Source organism: Penaeus chinensis, chromosome 36 (assembly GCF_019202785.1).
Source record: "Penaeus chinensis breed Huanghai No. 1 chromosome 36, ASM1920278v2, whole genome shotgun sequence".
Taxonomy (NCBI): domain Eukaryota; kingdom Metazoa; phylum Arthropoda; class Malacostraca; order Decapoda; family Penaeidae; genus Penaeus; species Penaeus chinensis.
In genome coordinates this window covers 24513238-24520737 of record NC_061854.1, presented here as the reverse complement: position 1 = coordinate 24520737, position 7500 = coordinate 24513238, and positions in this window count along the sequence as shown.

Genomic DNA, 7500 nt, shown 5'->3' with positions numbered 1-7500 from the left:
GGGAGTCGTTTAAATCATAATTAGATTATCAAAATTTTCAATTTAATCTTGATTGGCTTGATTCCCTAATAATAGATGGGCATTGGAATTATATCTTCGCCTCAACTATGCTGAGCACCATCCCCAGGTCTCAGTATAAAATATGCATATCATTTCAGCCATGTGAAAAGACAAAACGTCGTTTTACTCAAAATTTTAACAGATTAAACCATGTTAGTCTTGATAACAACCGACAAAAACATTGGATAAATTTAGTTGAAAAGGTATAATCTAACAGTTCGCAATCCACGAGAATTTTGGCAAAAAAATCGTCAACCTAAAGGCAGTAACTAACCCCCCCCCTCCCCCTTCTCCCACCTCATTCATAATAACGTAAAAGTTTCAGATCCCGTGGATTTTATTTAAAAAAATAAAGGGCACTGGCCCAAAGTTTTCTCCAGGTTCCTCACAGATCAGACGCGACGCTCTTATTCACCTTCCTGACAACTTTATACTAGCTCTGACTCACCTTTACAACGCCTCTCTCGCTACCGGCTATTTTCCCTCTCCCTTTAAGACTGCTTTAGTAGCCCTCATTCTTAAGCCACAAAAAGATGGCTGACGCAAAGAGTTACCGCCCTATAAGTCTACTCGAGACATTAGGCAAAGTTTTCGAAAAAAATCATAAACACTCGATTAGGGTGGTATCTCGAAGACCATAACCTTCTCTCGACGTAAGACGGACTCAACACCATCACAAACTATATAAATATCAACAAAGACCGACGACTATAGACTGTTCATGTCACAAAAGATGTTGAGCGAACCTTTGACTCGGTCTGGCATGCTGGCCTAAAGTAGAAGCTGTGCACAAAATCTAACTTTCTACCCTTGGTTAAATAATTTCTTTGCAGTTTCCTCGGATTAAAATTCTATTTCTTAAATAAAATTTCAGGCACCATTTCAATACACGCTGGTGTACCTCAGGGCAGCATACTCAAAGCAACACTATACATTATACACAACCGACCTTCGAGACCCCACACACAGACTCACTCACTATCCTCTATACTTTAGACCTAACTGTACACAAACACACACACACACACACACACACACACACACACACACACACACACATATATATCTACTGTATATGTATGTACATACACACATACACACACGTTCGCACACATGCGCGCAGGCACGCGCGCGTGTGTACGTGTGTGCGTGTGTGCATATGTGTGTGTGTGTGTGTGTGTGTGTGTGTGTGTGTGTGTGTGGCATTCATGTTGAACAAATTGTATTTAAAACAATGAAGGGGAAAACAAGAAAACACAAATATACCGAAGGCTTCTTTACTGCATTGCTTCTTCAGGGCATAAAGGACAATAAATTCATAGACGCTAGATCATGGTTCCTCGTCGCAGTGTCAAAGTTGTCAGCTGATGGTATTGATGCCGCTTCTACCACCTCCCTTTGCCGTGAGGCCAGGCCTCGCTTATTGATGGAGGTTAGGGACCACGTGGGGAGGTGGCCGTCGGGGTCGGCGTGAACACGAAGGTGCTTCTTTTGTTAAGACGTCGGAGGGCGCTGTGTGCAGGTCGTTTTGTTCTTGGAATCCTCGTTCTGTCTCACCTATGTATACCTTGTCGCAGCCGCTGCAAAGTATACTATACACATGGCTAAGGGGTCTCCTATGGTCTTACCTCATTTCCCTCATGATATCCCCGATCTTCTTAGTTGAAAGAGGTGAGCCCAAGGCAAGTCCATGAATTTGTTTATGTCCTCGGCATTCGAACTGACCGAAGTCCACACACAGGCAGAAGAGTGCGATGTAGTCATCTCTCGGTAGTGGTGGTTTCTGCTCGTCCATTACTGCTGGCGTTCGTTTTGCAACTTCAGTTGTCTGATGTCTTGTAGTTAGGCTATCATAACGGTGATGTCCGATAGATGGAAACCGCTGATGAAGTTTAGGGCAGCTGAGAGAGGTGCTAGAAGCTTCTTTGCCAGCCTGTGTAGAGAGTTCCTAGTCCAGTTGGTGACGAGGGTTTCTGTCCTTATATATATATATATATATATATATACATACATATATGCACAAACACACACACACATGTATATATATGTGTGTGTGTGTGTGTGTGTGTGTGTGTCTGTGTGTGTGTGTGTGTTTATAGATATATATACATATATGTACCTATCTTTCTCTCTCTCTCTCACACTCTTTCTTTCTCTGTATATATATATACATGTACATATAAGTATATATATATAGATATACATACATATATATACATATATGTATATATGTATGTATATGTGTATATATACATATATGTATATAAATGTATGTATATATGTATACATACATATATACGTACATAAGTATAAGTGTATATTCATATATATATATATATATATATATGTATAAATGTGTGTATATATATGCATATATACATACGTACATACATATGTGTATATATAAATGTATATATAAATGTATATATCGCCTTGAGAATTCAAACGCAGGTTTCGTAGGGGAAGTCGCCGCCGTGGCACAAGTGTTAGCGCAGAGTTAGACTGTTAAATGACCTCTCAATAGTAGAACGAGATCGGATAAAGGAATAAATGGCTGTTAAAATTATATGTATATCAATATATATATATATATATATATATGTTTATGTGCGTGTGTGTGTATGTATGTGTCAGGTTGTGTGTATGTATGCATAATGCATACATACATATATAGATTTTTATGTTTATGTATTTACACATATTTTTGTTCTCTCTCTTTTTCACACATGCGCGCACACACACACACACACACACACACACACACACACACACACACACACACACACGCACACGCACACACATCACGCACACACACACACACACACACACACACACACACACACACGCGCACACACTCACACACACACGCACACATACAAACATACACACATACACGCACACACGCACACACTCGTGTGTGTATATATATACACACATATGTGTGTATATACATTTTTTTAAACAGTTAGTTATTCCACTGCAAGACTTAGGCCTCTCTCATTTCAGTATTGAGATGTTATTTGGCAGGCTCACCCTTGCCTGAATGGATGCCCTTCCTAATCAGCCGCGGTTCGACGCGCTAACACTTGTGCCACGGCGGTGACTTCCCCTATGACTCCTGTGTTTGGCTTCTCAAAGCGATATGTCGTTTTCTTGCCGTAAGATCAGGTTCGAGCCATTAATCGGAGCACAGACATATTTTGCAACTGCCGCAGCGGGGAATTGAACTCGGGACCACGAGGGTCGGAGCATTTCATTTTATTCAACCGCGGTTAAGCGCGCTAACACCTGTGCCGCGGCGGTGACTTTCCCTATGACACCTGCGTTTGACTTCTCAATGCAATATGTCGTTGATGGGGAATCCCTTTCTTTAGGTTTTGATTACTGTATGCCACCCAGTACCATTCCCCATACCAATTCTTAGTTTTGAAAACAATCATGCCACACCATCAAAAACTGTGAGATTTATAAAGAAAGATGGAATCATATCACCAACAGCATTTCCACAGTGGCACATGACATCTACAAAAAAATCAAACATCATATCAAGAGCTATCATAAGCCACACCGCTTCCTTACACCCTTAACCCATTGGCGCTGGGGAAAAACAAAGAAAAAGGTAAACGGGCGAGATAGGCAGTACTCGTACTTGATTCATTGGTGATTTAGTACAAGTGTAGCCATCTATGTGTAAAAAACAATTAAACAAGTAAGCTCACAGTGGGCATGGCATGGACGTACGTGACATGCCCGTCGGGAATGGGTTAAAAAGCTTAAAATATGATAATAACATCGTCATCACCAAACCAGATATGAGTCGTGGAGTTGTTATCCTAAAGAAAGATGACTAATTTAATAAGCTAAAAACAATAGTTAATGACACCTCCAAATTTAAACCAATCATTTCTGACACGGCTACTCATCTACTGAAATTAGAAGACAAATTAAACACTCTCACCCCCGATAAGAACATCTACTAGTAAAATCACGTACAAACTCTTAACTACGTCCGGCTCCAAACCTGGTTTCTTATATGGTCTTCTCCAAATTCATAAAATTGGTCAACCACTACGTCCCATCATTTCTGCTGTTGGAACCTTAAATTAAAATGTTGCTAAATTCTTAGTTAAAATCATCGCCCCACTAACTACAAATGAATATACCATAGAAAACTCTCATTTATTAAAGAAATTACTGCCCAGAAACCACTACGGCAAGTCACAATGGCCACCAACATAATTGTAAACATAACTGCCCCCTCACTTTTAAACTCTTTTGGTCTGAACAAGACAACTTACAAGAAACTACTGCTCACAATTCAGTGTTTGCCTTTAATGAGTTTAATTATTTACACGCAAATGGACTGTGTAGGAATGGGATCACCACTTGGCCCTTATATCGTCGTTACATGGATGATACTTTCTTAATCTTTAACGACCTCTCTCACATTAACCCTTTCTTCTCATACTTGAATTCACAACAGTCCAATATTAGGTTCACTTGTGAAACTGAACAAAATGATAAACTATAATTTCTTGATACTTGCATACATTTTCGCAATAACTGCTTCTTCACCAGTGCCTACAGTAAATTTACATTCACTGGCCATGGACTTCATTATCTCAGCTATATTCCTCACATTTACAAGCGAAATATGAAGAATATTTCTCTTCTCTGGGTATCCATCTTACCTATTTTACAAAGCACTACGCAATTTTCTGTCAGAAATTGCACCCAAAATATGTATCAACCACAGTCAACAAAGACATTAAATATGTAAAACTTCCATATATGGGCGGTCTTAGTTTAGCTCTCAGAAAATCATTAAATAAAATTTTCAGACAATGCTATCATCAGATCTTTTTTTTTTTTTTTTATTATTATTATTATTTTTTTTTTTTTAGAATTCTAACACTATTGGAATTGTTTTTAATGAAAAAAGAAAAGTGTGACTTTGAACTAAGTTCGAATGTGGTTTACCTATTTACTTATCCTAGTTGCCATGGGGTTGACCTCACGACCCTACAGCTGAGCAGAACATCCTTCTCAGCAATTAGAGAGCACCTGCACAATCACCCTTTTAACAATACTGAATTCAAAATCAGTATTGATTTAGCAGAATCACTCCATATTCTAATTCTAACTTTGAAATCACAGTTAAACAATACTTACACTGCAACCACCCTTGTTTACCATTTAACCTGCCAACCACCCACTACTTGGTTAGTACCGGTTTCTTGCTTCACTGTCTTTTTCTACTGTGGTTATTTGATGTTGTTTTTTTTGTATTATTTTGTTTTTGAATGTATTAATTTTATTTACTTGTTTTTGTTATAGCACTGATGATAGAGACTGAATTCTCCGAAACGTTTGCACAATGTTGCCGTGTTGGTTTTCCTCTTACACACACACACACACACACACACACACACATAGATATGTGTGTGTGTGTGTGTGTGTGTGTGTGTGTGTGTGTGTGTGTGTGTGTGTGTGTTTGTGTGTGTGAGTTTAAATGTGTTTGTGATTGCGCGCCCACCCAAGCCATGACCTCTTAGGTCATCCTACAGGCCTCCTGTATCCAGGATTATCTCGAAAAGTGACAACTTGATGGGCAGGGGCATCCACAGGAAAACGAGCTAAGTGCCCAAATAGCCTGAGTTGGCGATCCCGGATTATGCAAGTAACAGGTCCCATGCTGGTTTCACGATGTAGCTGTCGGTTAGACACATGGTCTTGCTAACTGTACCCCATGATACAGCGAAGGGACTTGTTACAAAATGCATCAAGACGAGATTCCTAAGCACTTGTGAGCATTCAGGTTCCGTTTCCATACAGCAAAACGGGCAGTATCAAGGCCCTGAAAACACAGACACACACAGATACATACATACATACATACATATATATATATATATATATACGTGTGTGTGTATGTGTGTGTGTGCGCGCGCATTTGAATAAGAATATGTGAGCATCCTGCATGTGCTGTGTGCATCTCAGAGTAGTCCCTTTGCGTGGGTCGTTTCCTCTAGTCCTCGAGAAAGCAGTGAGACGCTGATGGATCGCCTGACAAGAATACCTTGCATTCTAATCCAGCAAAAGCTGGCCATTAGAAAGCTAAAATGGATGCGGGTAAACTTTTATGTGTACTTGCACCTGGGTGCAGCATTTTAAAACAAGATATGTTAGGAAATTAACTTTGTCTGTGTGTGTACTGGTATGTAGGCTTCAGTGTGACACTTTCTCACACCCACACATATATATATATATTTATGTATATATATATATATATATATATATATATGTATATATATGTCTGTGTGTGTGTGTGTGTGTGTGTGTGTGGGTGTTTATGCGTGTGTATATGTATGTATTTATATATATACACATATATACACATACACACACACACACACATACACACACACACACACACACATATATATATATATATATATTTGTATATATGTGTGTGTGTACACACATACACACACACATATACATGTATGTGTGTGTGTGTGTATATACACATATATGTATATATATATATACATATATACACAAATACAGTATGTGTGTACATAAAGATGTATATATAGATAGATATGTAGATGGATAGATAGATAAATAGAGACAGAGATGTGTGTATATGCTATGCGCTATCAACCGATCTGCGTCATCGATCGATTGCGCAACGCCATCTATGGATCTTTCGTTAGCGCAGCAATCGGTAGATCGCGCTGCGCAATCGATCGATATGGTTGACGGAACACTGGCTTGTGGCGCATGAAGTGTCTATTGATCGCGCAGCGCGATCGACCGATTTTTCGTCATGAGTACTGACAACTCTTACCAACCTTTCCTACAGCTTCATTATTTTTCAGGTCTGGAGAGAATATAGCGATTTAAAATAAAAATTTACACAAGCATAGTTTTACTTAATTTCATTTATTGGATAAATACAAAGAAATATAATCTTTTAAAATCAGTCTTCAAACTTTATTTACCAGTACATTTCATAATTTCCATTCTACAATATTATTCCATTCTACAATATTATAAATAAAATTTCCCTTCACAGTCTACAATTTTTATTGATCAGTACAGTACCATTCTTCGCATCCTTCGCATTCCACCATCAAATTTCCATCATCCGGGCAGCGACAGTAGCAATAAATATTCGTCTCGGATTGGTAGATGACTTTGGGCTGGCGATATTCGAGTTTGGCGGGAAACCGTGAAATCACTCCGTCGTCGATACATTTTCCGAAATGCAACCTTATCAATTTTTCGTCGAAGTGCAGTTCTGTCGGATCATCGAACGCGCAGCGCTATCCATCGATCGTTGCGCGATCTACCGATTGCTGCGCTAACGAAAAATCCATAGATGGTGCTGCGCAATCGATCGATTTCATTTTCAATGTTCAAGGTGTCCATAAT